Raw genomic sequence first — 14,847 nt, 5'->3', positions numbered from 1 at the left:
ATTACACTATTTTTATGTTTTTTCTTTTTCTCTTGATCCTCAGGGAGCAACTATATACAGAAAAAGATTTCATATTTCCTTTTACCACATTTGTTTATCAATAGATGCCGATATCAATAAGCTGGTGCATTGATGTGTGCAGTAGATAAAGCCTGAATATTATTTTGTATTACACCTATTGCAATGACTAAACAAGGTACCTACCTCGTTTTTTGCCTTTCCTTGGTAATGTTTGGGAAACCTTCTTAAAATGCTTCCCCCTCATAGGGTTATTTTCTGTGAGATCATCAATCTGGTCAGCTGATTCTTCCTGATGGAATGATGGGACGTGATGTTCCTCATGAAGATCTTCCTGCACATAAAACAAAAAAATGTCATTTTAGAGCTGTAAATCTAATATGAAATTCTGTAATGGACAGTATGTTGTTAAAAATACTTAAAGGGACATGGAAATCAAACTTCATGTTTCAGATACAACATACAATTAAAAGAAAGTTCAGTTTACTTATGAAATATACCTTTTAGTATAATTTGTTGCAACTTTGTGATAAACTAAGCTGTATAGCTTGTAGCAGTGTTAAAGGGATGGTAAATCCTAGAGTTTCTGAAACTAAGGCAGCCCACCGGCAGAACGCTATCTTTGCTATCTGGCAGAGAGGTTATAGCCAATAGCATTGCGGGAAATCCAGCTTGGCGCCACAATATGCGGCGCCAAGTCGGATTTCCTGCACCGCTATTGGCTATAAAACAATGGGAGCTGCCATGTTGTAACTTAGGTTACCTTCTCTGCTGTAATCAAATAGGAACAGTTATAAATAGGTCACTAGAGTGTGCAGCCAATGACTTTGTGGAATATAACTGTGTTCTGCACAGAATGTAATTGCAGGAAAAGCAGACAAAATATATAATGAAAGTATATTGCAGAGTATATATATATATATATATATATATATATATATATATATATATAAATATACACTAGTGCTCATAAGTTTACATACCCTGGCAGAATTTATGATTTCTTGGCCATTTTTCAGAGAATATGAATTAAAAGGTAGTTGAACTGTATAAAACAGGAAAGGGATATAAAAAGATATCCAAGGAATTGAGAATGCAAATCAGCAGTGTTCAAACTCTAATAAAGAAGTGGAAAATGAGGGGTTCTGTTGAAACCAAATCACGGTCAGGTAGACCAACTAAAATTTCAGCCACAACTGCCAGGAAAATTGTTTGGGATGCAAAGACAAACCCACAAATAACTTCAGGTGAAATACAGGACATGTGGTGTGGCTGTTTCAAGATGCACAATAAGGAGGCACTTGAAGAAAGATGGGCTGCATGGTTGAGTCACCAGAAGAAAGCAATTACTACGCAAATGCCACAAAGTATCCCGCTTACAATATGCCAAACAGCACAGAGACAAGCCTCAAACAGTCATTTGGAGTGATGAGACTAAATTGATCTTTTTGGCCACAACCATAAATGCCACATTTGGAGAGGAGTCAACAAGGCCTATGATGAAAGGTACACCATTCCTACTGTGAAACACAGAGGTGAATCACTGATGTTTTGGAGATGTGTGAGCTACAAAGGCACAGGAAATTTGGTCAGAATTGATGGCAAGATGAATGCAGTATGTTATCAAACAGAACGCCTTATTTTCCACTTCTTGACTAGAGTTTGAACACTGCTAATTTGCATTCTCAATTCCTTGGATATCTTTTTATGTCCCTTTCCTGTTTTATACAGTTCAACTACCTTTTTCCCACAGATCCTTTGACAATTCTTTTTCTTTCCCCATGACTCAGAATCCAGAAATATCAGTGCAGCACTGGGTGAAAGATGCAAGGTTCTGTCAGGAGTCCAGAAACGTATTGACTGTTAATACACACACACTAATTACAAGCAAACAGATCACAGGTGAGGATGGTTACCTTTAATAGCCTTTCAAACCCCTTTTTGCCAATTTGTGTGCATGTTATCAGGCCAAAATCACCAGGGTATGTAAACTTTTGATCAGGGTCATTTGGGTAGTTTCTGTTGTCATTATGATTTAAAAAGAGTAAACACAGTTGATTGATAATAAATGGCTTCAGCCAAGCACTAACCATGAGTGAAAGAAAAGTTTTTGTGTTATCATTCATATTCTCTGAAAAATGGCCAAAAAATCTTAAATTCTGCCAGGGTATGTAAACTTATGAGCACAACTGTATATATATATATATATATATATATATATATATATATATATATATATATACAATGTATCATTTTATATTACCATCTCAAAGTGTTTGATGTTAACAGGGGTATGAAATGGCTCAGCAGTTAGGAGGTTAACATTTTTAAACACTGCTACCAAATAGTGCTCAAGACACATGCACTCTGCTGAACCTACCTCAGTATGCTCTCATGGATTGGAGCAAATATTCAGTAAAGGATACCAAAAGAAAGTGGTAGATTTGACAATAGAAGCAAATAGGAAAACTTTTCAAAATTATATTCTCTTTCTCAATTCTGAAAGTTTAATTTTGACTTCCATGAGAGTGTACTGTAAAATTGTTTTCCTCTTAATGTGTTTCCAATGACTTGTTATACGAGCTGCAGAGTTTAAAATGTATGAGAAATTTCTCCTTTAGGTTTTTTTGTATAGGAAATAGCTTTTTCTGCTCATTGAAACCACAACCCAATACAGGGCTAGATTATGAGTGGAGTGCTATTTGTTGCTCCCCCCTTGCGCGTTATCTCTGCTAGAAGTAGGCTTTTTTCATTTAGCGCACTTATTTCAAGTTGAAAGTAAAAAAAATTCACACAAGCGCTACCCGACGCGTGGCAAAAAGCCGAACTTCGAATATCGTGACCTAGTTAGCATATTCCCCCTAGACTTCAATGGAGCATGAAAAGTGGAAAAAAAACATAACAACCAACAAGTCGTGCAAACCCGATTACGTTTTCTTAAGTGCACTAACCTGACATTAAATATTAATATTTCACATTCCAATGTTCTTCACATAGAAGAAAATGTTCTATTTATACTTAAATACTCAATTCTATATATATGTGTGTGTGTGTTTTTTGGTAAAATATACATCTATACATATAGTGCCCTCCACCAATATTGGCACCCTTGGTAAATATGAGCAAAGAATGTTGTGAAAATGTGTTTTTTATTGTTTAACCTTTTGATCTTTTGTAAAAAAAAATACACAAAAATACTCTGCTCTCATGGATATCAAACATTTGGAAACACAACACAATTTTATCCAAAAAATAAATAAATCTTTGTTAAATATATGTATATGTGCTGCCTCCCTTTGCCAAGATAACAGCTCTGATTCTTCTCCTATAATGCCTGATGAAGTTGGATAATACATGGCAAGTATTCTGAGACTATTCCTCCATACAGAATCTCTCCAGATCCTTCAAATTTTGAGGTCAACGCTGGAGGACTCTCCTCTTCAGTTCACCCCACAGGTTTTCTATGGGGTTCAAGTCAGTGGACTGGGATGGCCATGACAGGACCTTGATTTTGTGGTCAGTAAACCATTTTTGTGTTGATTTTTATGTATGTATTAGATCATTGTCCTGCTGGAAGATCCAACCACGGGCCATTTTAAGCTTTCTGGCCGAGGCAGTTAGATTTTTATTTAATATCTGTTAATATTTGATAGAGTCTATGATGCCATGTATCCTAACAAAATGTCCAAGTCCTCTGGCAGAAAAACAGCCCCAAAACTTTAAAGAGCTTCCACCATATTTAACCGTGGGCATGAAGTACTTTTCCATATGGCTACCTCTCTGTGTGCGCCAAACCCACCTCTGGTGTTTATTGTCAAAAAGCTCTATTTTGGTTCCATCTGACCATAGAACCCAATCCTATTTGAAGTTCCAGTAGTGACAAACTAAAGATGCTTGATTTTGTTGTTTGATGTACGTTCCATGGGCTTTAAATTAAATTGTCATTAAATTAAATTAAATTGTCTTTAAATTGTCTTTAATCCCAACGTAATTCTGTAAAGATTATCGCACTGCAGAATTCACAGTTTTTTCTCGCCAACTAAAAGGTGGCAAGCTTTTCTCAAAACAATAAAAATACTTATAGCCATAGTAGAAAAACATATGCATATGAAAATATAGGCGATTGTAAGATGCTATACGCAGAAAGCAGCGTAATGTGATTTATATTGGCTGCAGGATTTAAGTTTTAAATGGTGCCACCTGCTTACTGCTAACTTCGCTCCATGATGCGAAGTGTCCCTTTCCTACGAGCTCTATTACTTTCAATAGGAGACATCGCCACTCGCAAGGACTGCCCTTTTTTACGATAATTTTACCAGGGAAGTCCCTGCGAGGGTTGGTAAGAAAAAACACGTCTGAAATGACAAGGTTTAGATCATAGGGCAATTAGTCACATATAAGTACCTCTTATTTCTCCTATGTGACTGCCAGCTTAGCCTCAGTTTAATGTAAGCAACTAGAAAGGTAACTATTAAAATGAGGGGCCCTGAACATATTTTGCCCCAGGGCATAGCAGGGTTTAGTTGTGCCCCCCCCCCCCCTTGCCCCTTTATGGTCATGACTAACATTAGGATATCTAAGTTTTAAAATAGCTTGTATGGGAGAAGTGGTATATTCACTAATAATCTTACAATTTTGTCAAGTCTCACCATTTTCTTTTGTTATCCTAGAGGCTGATTAATTGAGACATTGAGAGAAGAGTGATCTTTGGTGAGTGGCAACTGGAGAGGATGGGAATGCTGACAAAATTAGTGAATCTATTCAAGGTAACATAAATAAAACTCCTTGGGAGGCCAGTTAGAAATAAATGCCAGCATTTGTCATTTTAACAGAACCGAGCATTTTACATATTGTTATCATATCCAATGACCTGCAGCTTATGTGTACTACACACCCTTATTTGTACAGGTGTATTTTGATTTTGCAAACTATTTATTGACATCACTTCTATTTAAGCAAGGGACATAGTGTATGGCAGGTTTAACTGGGGAATTTCATAAAACTCTTTAGCAAAGCAATAATTATGAGCAAACATTAACAGGTACTATATGATAAACACTGGCAGACGACAATTAATGCTTACCATTCTGTTTTTCTTTCCAAGCAACTTTGCACTCGCTTAAAGAAAAAGAAAAAGAATAAAACAAAATATTAAACACTTTTTATTTTTTTCTATAAAAATATATTCATATACCTCTCACTTTAATGTTAAGATTTAGCTCAAAACTAATTATCAGATAAAAATATAGATTCCTTTTTTGTATATATTTTATTTTTATTGAAGAATAAGTATTTACCATTGCATCTGTGGCAACAGTAATAATAATCCATCAAACACCTTTTTTGGGGCAATAAATACAAAGTATATGTAACCAAACGCACAAATACAGTACTTAATTCTTCAAAAAAAAGAAATAGACTAAAAGCAAGTAATGTTAAAGATGAGCTGGGCTCTAATCTATTGCCTAAAACAGAGATATTCTCTATAACTCACTAACTATAACTATTTGCAAATAGCTTTATTTATTCAGTTTACCACATGTGAGAGAGCATTCAAAATACAATTAATTAATAATAAAACAGAGATTGCCCAGATTAAGAGTCTGTTCCATGCACTGCCCCCTAAACAAATATTATATATATATATATATATATATATATATCCTGTTCATACATACAATCCAGCAAATGGGTTAAACACATAGTTTAAGTCACGTTCAGAGCAGTAATGGACTACTGGGACTGCACACATCTGGTGAACCAATGAGTAGAAGCATATGTGCGTAGTCACCAATAACCAGCTAGCTCCCAGTACTGCATTGATGCTCCTGAGCCTACCTAGGTATGCTTTTAAAGAAAAGATAACAATAGAACAAAGTCAATATGATAACATTAAATTGACAATTACATGCTCTCTTTGATTCATGAAAGTTGATTTTGGCTGTCATACCCCTTTAAAGGGACAGTAAACCCAAAAATCTTCTTTCATTATTTAGATAGAGAATACAATTTAAAAAAAGCTTCCAATTTACTTCTATTATCAAATTAGCTTCTTTCACATGTTATTCTTTGTTGAAGAGATACCTAGGTATGTAGCATACACATGCCTAAAGCACTACATGACAAGAATGCTGCCATTTAGTGCTACTGCTAATATAACCATATAGTGCTGTAGACACATGCCCAGTGCACACTCATGAGCTTACAACCCAGCTTTTCAACAAAGGATAACAAGAAAATGAAGAAAATTTGATAACAGAAGTAATTTGGCAAGTTGTTTAGAATTGTATGTTCTATCTGAATCATGAAATAAAAAAAATGGGGTTTTATGTCCCTTTAAGTATTAATTCACTCAAAACTTTTTTTAAAAATGCTAGTATAATTTCTACATAAAAATGTATAGGCATTATGTACAGATGTTGAATATTGGTTGGTATTGAACTGTAGCGTTACAGTTAAAATAATGACCATGATAATATTGTACCAACATTGTTGTCAGCTTAGATCTCTTCCATAGCAAAAACTTGCTGCCCATGACATCACACGCCAACAGTGATGAATGTTTCTTGATGTGCTATAGGGTTATTTAACTCTTAAAGTGTCACAACAAAGAAAGATCATACTTAATTTAAATGACAATGTTCCCTTATTTTGATCGAAAGCAGTCAGATAATACCTAGGCATGGCAGATCGTTTTAGCGCAGTCACTAAAATTACCAATGTTTGTTAGTTTGTTTGTTTTTTAAAGTATAAATAAATAAAAACACTTCCCCTTTATCGAATGTAGTATTAGAATATAGAATTCAACCTCTGAATGTTCTGATATTTCCATTCTAGTGTTGATTTTTTTGATCTTCAAATTAAACATTCTATATAGTGAATGTTACATTTAATATTAAAAACTTAGAATCTTTTATTTGATTGTTAAATTCCTCTACAGAATATTTTATGTAGCAGAACAAATATTAAGGGGAACATTTGTTCTACTGTTTGAATGTTAAACTGCTGACAATCTACCATGTCTAATTATAAAGAATTAGGCATAAACGTTGGTGGTTCTTGTGTGGTATTTCACGCCGACCCTCGCAGGGGCTGCCCTTGTGGAACTATCTTAAAAAAAGGGTTAGTCCCTGCGAGTGGGGAAATGTCTCCTATAGAAAGTATAAGAGCTCACTGGAAAGGAAAACTTTGCTAGGTAGAACAATGTTAGCAGGGGGCACACTTTAAAAAAACCCTGTAGCCAATACAAATCACACTGCGCTGCTTACAATCTCCTCTATTGTCTATAATATTAAGTATTTTGTCACCAAATAGTGAGATCTGTAGGGCGGAAATGCTTAGATAAATACGCTTGGATTTGATAGACAATTTCATACACACCCATGTTCAGCCTCTTTTTACGGTATAACAACAATTACGTATTTTGTACTTCCAGTGTACTTAAAGGGATATGAAAGCCAAAATTTTCTTTTGTGATTCAGAGCACATCATTTTAAAAAAGTTTCCAGTTTACTTCTATTATCAAATTTGCTTCGTTGCCATGATATTCTGTGTTGAAGAGATACCTAGGTAGGCATCTGGAGCACTACGTGGCAGGAAATAGTGCTGCTGCCATCTATTGCTCTTACAAATGGATAACATTCTTGCAAAACTGCTGCCATATAGTGCTCCAGAAATGGGCCCGCTCCTGAGCATTTTTTGCTGCTTTTTAACAAAAGATACCAAGAGAACGAAAAAAATGATAATAGAAATAAATTAGAAAGTTGTTTGAAATCACATACTCTATCTGAATCATGAAAGAAAAATGTTGTGTTTCATGTCCCTTTAAATTACAATTTACGCTGTGAATATTTAATGCAATTTATTCCTTTGATGTTAAGATTTAGCTCAAAACTAATTATCAGATAATTACTAATTTACCTGCAAATTGAAGTTTTTGATCAAATAGGATTTTTGGTGAACAATTTTGTTACAATTTTTCATGCACCTTACAATACATTTTTTTTACTGCATATTTATGTGTGAATGGCTCAGTTATTCATTTTGCATGATTTTTAAATTACTAATTTTATTATGCACTTTTGTAATGTATACATCTCCCTCCCTATTCCGCCAGGGAAATAGAAGTACTGGCGAGTGGCGAGCACTCTTAAAGGGATAGTAACCTCAAACATTTTCTTTTATTATTCAGATAGAACATATAATTTAAAACAATTTTCCAATTTATTTCTAATATCAAATTTGCTTAATTCTCTTGTTATTCATTGCTAAAGGAACAGCATTGCACTACTGACAGGAAGCTGAAAATATCTATTTAGCCAATCACAAGAGACAAATGTGTGCAGGCACCAATTAGCCGCAGCTCCCACTAGTGTATGATTTGTGCGTATTCATCTTTTAACAAGGGATACTAAGAGAACGAAGCACATTTGAAAATAGAAGTTATTTTAAAAGTGTCTTAAAATTACATGCTCTATCTGAATCATGAAAGTTTAATTTTGAATTTCCTATCCCTTTAAGAACTGGGGAGAACCTGCTGTATCCCACTACTGCCTTTAACCCCTGCAAAGCCATGCACTACTGGTACCTAGCTGCACACATCTGGTGAGCAAATAACAAGAGCCATATTTGTTAAAGGTGCAGTCTAGTCAAAATTAAACTTTCATGATTCAGATAGGGCATGTCATTTTAAACAACTTTCCAAATTACTTTTATCATCAATTTTGCTTTGTTCTCTTGGTATTCTTAGTTGAAAGCTAAACCTAGGTAGGCTCATATGCCACTTTCTTAGCCCTTGAAGGCCACCTCTTATCTGAATGCATTTTGACTTTGTTTCACAACTAGAGGGTTTTAGTTCATGTGTGCCATATAGATAACATTGTGCTCACTCCCATGGAGTTATAGAAGAGTCAGCACTGATTTGCTAAAATGAAAGTCTGTCAAAATAACTGAAAAGGGGACAGTCTTCAGAGGCTTAGATACCAGGTAACCACAGAGGTAAAAAGTGTACTAATATAACTGTTGGTTATGCATAACTGGGGAATGGGTAATAAAGGGATTATCTATCTTTTTAAAGAATAAAAATTCTGGTGTAGACTGTCCCTTTAAGCCATCAATCGTTCAAACAATTAGATTATGTGTAGCCACCAATCACCAATCAAATAGCTCCAAGTAGTGCAATGCTGTGACTGAGCCTATGTAGGTATGGTATTTTAACAAAGGATATGAAGAGGATAAAGCAAATTTGATAATAGAATTAAATTGAAAAGTTTCTTAAAATCGCATGCTCTGTTTCAATCATGGAAGTTTCATTTTGACTTGTAGGTCATTAAGAAAATACTTCAGTTTAGCTACATAATCTATTTGTTTTACATGATCATTGTGAGCTCATTTTAATTAACTTTTTAAAACAGAAGATAAGCACTAATACAATTAGATATCCCTGACACATGTGTGCATATTTTGTTAATTTGAGCTTTTCTATGCATGATAAAAATTGGTCTTTCCATTTCCAATTTTAATTTCAAAATGCCAAACATTTGTCTATGTTAGCAAACTACACATTTTCTCAGGAGATTAATAAATAATGTAAGCTGAGCATAAATATTAAAGAAAAAGAAAATAACTTCAGAAATGTGTGTCATAAAATGTAGGTAAATGTAACCTAATGACCTTCATGCACCTGCAAACAAAGAAAGCTAAAAATGTCCTTTTAATTGGCTGCAGTATTTAGTTAGATGGTTTGGTTCTCTTGACTTTGTGCCATTTATAGATGTGTAACATTTAAGTTAGCTTCTCAGGCTGGCTACGCTATTTGGGATTTCAAGTGTACATAGTTTCACATTCTTCTTTTATAAAAACACGGTATCCAGGCGCTCGGACTGCTTGAGGAACGTGTGACATCGCTAGCAGGCAAATTACAAAGAACAGATATAAAAATGAGAATATTTTATAGGTCCTGAGAAAAAAGCAAGTCGGTCACAGTGAGTGGTTGCTTTGCACGTACGAAGATGCTCACTTAGCTAAATCATACTTTTTAACTATTTAGCAGCCAGACCGTTTATGTGAGTTATTATTAATTAAAGGGACACTGAACCCAATTTTTTTTTTTTCATGATTCAGATAGGGCATGCAATTTTAAGCAACTTTCTAACTATCAATTTTTCTTTGTTATCTTGATATCTTTATTTGAAAAGCAAAAATGTAAGTTTAAAAGCCGGCTCATTTTTGGTTCACAACCTGGGTTGTCCCTGCTGATTGAACAGCACCAATAAACAAGTGCTGTCCAGGGTCTGAACCAAAAATTGGCTGGCTCCTTAGCTTAGATGCCTTCTTTTTCAAATAAAGATAGGAAGAGAACGAAGAAAAATTGATAATAGGAATAAATTAGAAAGTTGCTTTAAAATTGCATGCTCTATCTGAATCATGAAAGAAAAAAATTGGGTTCAGTGTCCCTTTAAGGCCATAAATCTTGAATCTGAAATTGTGCATTTTAAACTTAATAAGACACACTTTTTTAATATACTTACTTTTGGGAAAAAAATGTCTTTAAAAAGTTCTGCACATGCATTCTCTACTCAATTTATTAAGGCAAGCAGCTGTTAAAGGGACAGTAAACCCAAAATGTTTCTTTCATTATTCAGATAGAACATACAATTTTAAACAACTTTATAATTTACTTCTATTATCTCATTTGCTTCATTCTCTTGCTATCCTTTGCTGAAAAGCATACATAGATAGGCTCAGTAGCTGCTGATTGGTGGCTGCACAAAGATGCCTCAAGTTATTGGCTCACCCACATGCATTGCTATTTCTTCAACAAAGGATATCTAAAGAATGAAGCAAATTAGATAATATAAGTAAATTGGAATGTTGTTTAAAATTGTATGTTCTATCTGAATCATGAAATAATAATTTTGGGTTTAGTATCCCTTTAAGACTTAATTTTATTCTAAGTTCTTGCAGAATGACACAAATTGATTGGTCTCTTGCTCTTTCTCTCTTTCTCCCATTACTGGGATGTTGATTTCTGCTGCTGCCTCTTGCTTACATTGCTTTTCGAAAGCTAATACTGCAGTATTGAAGTTTTCAGTATAGGTGGCTGTTTCAGCAAGCAAAAGCAGGTATAAAAGCTATTTATAAACAATTTAATGCACTACAGTATTTATTACAGAATCTTCTTAGAGTAATTGGAGCCTACAAGTAGCTTGTTCCATTTCATTTTGAGTCGCAGTACACAGTTATTAATATGGTCCATTTTAGGGACAAGTGAAATGTGCTCACAAACAAGATCTATATTCAAATGATATTCAGTAAAGATTTGTTTAAATTTAAACCAGGAGTATAATTCACAAATATCAGAGGGTTCATTTTATGGTCTTATTTAATGGCCCCACCCCAAACTCTGTACCCCCCCTAAAATATTGCCCAAGCCTTGCCCCAGTGCTGACATTTTTCTCACAATTGGGCAGTGATCAAATCACTTTTTGTCAGTGACAAACAACACAATAATGTTACACCTTTAGCTGTAATTATTTTACCTTCTTGTTTGCTAGTATCACGCAAAGCTTTAATTTGACTCTTCTTTTTGGTAGCATCACAGAGCAATAACAGCTGATAATACACACAAAGAACACTACAATATACTTTTGTAGGATTGTGCCTTTGCTGATACCAATCTGAAAACTCATTTATTTTAAAAGCAAAATAAATATAATCCATTCACATCAAGTAAATTTTCATTGGTATCTACACAGGACCATTCCACAGCTTTATATATTGGCTTCAGCACAGGCTCTGCTGGAAGTGAATCGTGGGCTACATACAGGTCATCAGTAAGATCATATGATATCCAGGGGACCCCAGAGTCAGGGCTGTAGCCCCTGGAAACTGACTAGGGATCCCACTGATTTAAATTACTAACATAAAGTCCATTTACATTAATATTTAAGTTATTATTTTTTTGTAAATACAGAATGTGAACCAGAACATTTCAAAGGGACATGAAAACCAAACATTTTCTATCATGGTTCAGACACAGCATACAATTTTAAACTATGTTTCAATTTACTTCTATTATCTAATTTGCTTTGTTCGTTTGGAAAAAGTACACCTAGGTAAAAGGTATACCTAGGTAGGTTTAGAAGCTGGGAGTTTATTGCTGATTGGTGGCTGCACATGTTTGCCTCTTGTTTTACCAATGTGTTCAGCTCGCTCCCAGTAGTGTAATGATGCTCCTTCAATAAAGGATGCCACGAGAATGAAGGAACATTGATCATAGAAGTAAATTGGAAAGTTGTTTAAAATCACATGCTATATCTGAATCATGAAAGAACAAAATTGGGTTTCATGTCCCTTTAAAATGCATGTTTTTAAATACATGTTCACGTGCTGAAAAGTAATCGTTTTTTTTATACAGCTTTAGGAGTTATCAGCCGGTTACCAGTGAGCACTTTCTGAAACAGCTTTAACCTAACTTTCTTTCATGCAAAAATATGTTAAACTTGTTTAAATGCGCTAATTGTTAAAGGGACATAAATTCCCAAATTTTACTTTCATGATTCAGACAGAGCACACAATTTTAAAAACTGCTGTCATCAGTGCTCTTGTAAATATATGTTATTGGTAAAGGGATTGTTGCAAAACTGCTGCCATATGTTGCTCTAGAAATGTGCATGCTCCTGAGCCTATCTACCTGCTTTTCAACAAAGGATACTAAGAGAATTAAGTACATTTTAAAATAGAAACAAATTTGAAAGTGTTTTTTGTTGTTGTTGTTTTTTACACTTTTTTTGAACCATGAAAAACAAATGTTGAGTTCCATTTCCCTTACTTTAGGCACTCACAAACTTCACTGTTCCATTTTCTGCAAGCAAAGAAATAAAATAAACACTTTTTTGTTTGGCTCGTCAGACAGTGGCAACAGTAATCTCACACCTTGTGACAAAAGCAGCATGCATTTACAGATCAGTGATGTCACCAGGTTTATGACAATTGTACAATGTGCGCAAAGGGACACTCAAGTTAAAATTAAACTTTCATGATTCAGATAGCGCATGCAATTATAAACAACTTTCCAATTTTTTACCATTAACAAAATGTGCACAGTCTTTTTATATTTACTTTTTTCATTTACCAGCTCCTACTGAGCATGTGCAATAATTCACAAAATATATGTGAATGCATTTGTGATTGGCGGATGGCTGTCACATGATACAGCAGGAGTGGAAATAGAGATAACTTTAAAATTTGTGAGACAAAAATGTATTACTCATTTTAAGCTCAGACTAAGTACTGTTGCATTGTCTTTTTATCAGGCATTTGTTAATTACTGTATTTACTGGTCCTTTAAAGGGACATAAAACAGGTTGAGATCTGTGCATATCCTAAAAGGGCTAATTAATTACAAATAGTTTGCATAAAATTTAAATTTTTAAAAATTGCTGGCAAGTATTTTAAAATAATTTTCAAAAATAAGCATTGAATTACATAGTTTAGCTACCTGGAGCAGCCAACTCCACCCCCCTTATCAGTGTTTAGACACAGGCGTATTTCAACTGAGTTCAAAGCTTCTAGGCATGCTCCAGCAGATTATCACTATGCATTTTTGCATTCTACCAAAAGAGCAATAGATTTAGATACAGCCATAGAAGGAAATGTGTGGGGGGAGTTAGAGCTTTACAATTCAGAAACTAAAAAGAAATGGTAAATGGCGAGGCACTACAGTATAAATTTGCAGGTAAAGTAATTAAAGTACATATTATATTATTTTGTCTCTATCCCAACTTGTTTTATGTCCCTTTAAAGTTAGAGTTAGGGATATGCATTTGTGGCTTTTGTGTTATAGCGAATGCTGAATATGGCGGCCGGCAGTGGCATTTGTCACTTTTCAGAGCCAGATTTCTTTATGTGAAAGTGCAACACACAAATATGTGTAAAAATCCAGATCTTTGTGTGTTGCACATTCACAAGAAGAAATCCGGCTCTGAAAAGAGCAGAATGCTGCTGCCGGCGGCCATATTCTGCATTCATTGCAACACGAAATCAACAAATGGTCATCCCTAGTTAGGATGCATGATACTGAGCAGGAACGGTACATTTTAGCAGCAGCTGCATTGCTCTATATTATTATTTCTGACTTCTTTTTTTTAATTAACTTTAAAACTGTGCAAAAAAAATATAAAACTGACACACAATAAAATGATTCTTAAATATAAAAGCCCTTGTGTTGTAACTAATACCTTGTATAGACCTAAAGACAAAGGGGGCATAGGAATCCCAAACGTATTATATTATAGGATTGCTTCCTCTTTAGTAAGGATAAATGACTGGTGTAGAAATGCCTCTATCAAAGAATGGGTTCAAATAGAAACAGAACTGGCTGGGATTAGGCAGCTGGACGAAGCTTGTTGGCTGCCACCCACACAGAGACAATTTCTTTTTTTTTCTTTTTTTCTTTATGTATTTATTTATGTATTTATTTATGTATTTATTTATGTATTTATTTATGTATTTAACAAGATGCAACGGTACAGTAATAAATCAATGTGGTTGTACAGTGCCTACAATCATAATAGTAAATTGTGCGTGTTTACAAATAGTTGTGCTTATTAGTGCTACAAGTTCCTGTATCTCCTCTTTGCTCCATGATAGAATAGGAAGCGGCTCTAAAAGTTAGGATTAGAAGGAATGTCCAGCGGGGGCGTTCAAAACAGTTACACAACGTCCTTGTATAAGAGATAAGGCATGTAGGCGTTCCACCTGTGCGTTACATAATAATCCAATTCTTGTGATCAAATATTGTTAAATGAAGATTTTACCCTACTGTCC

This window comes from Bombina bombina, chromosome 3 (assembly GCF_027579735.1).
Source record: "Bombina bombina isolate aBomBom1 chromosome 3, aBomBom1.pri, whole genome shotgun sequence".
Lineage (NCBI taxonomy): Eukaryota > Metazoa > Chordata > Amphibia > Anura > Bombinatoridae > Bombina > Bombina bombina.
The sequence above is the reverse complement of the archived record's forward strand: the minus strand, read 5'-3'. Positions refer to the sequence as shown.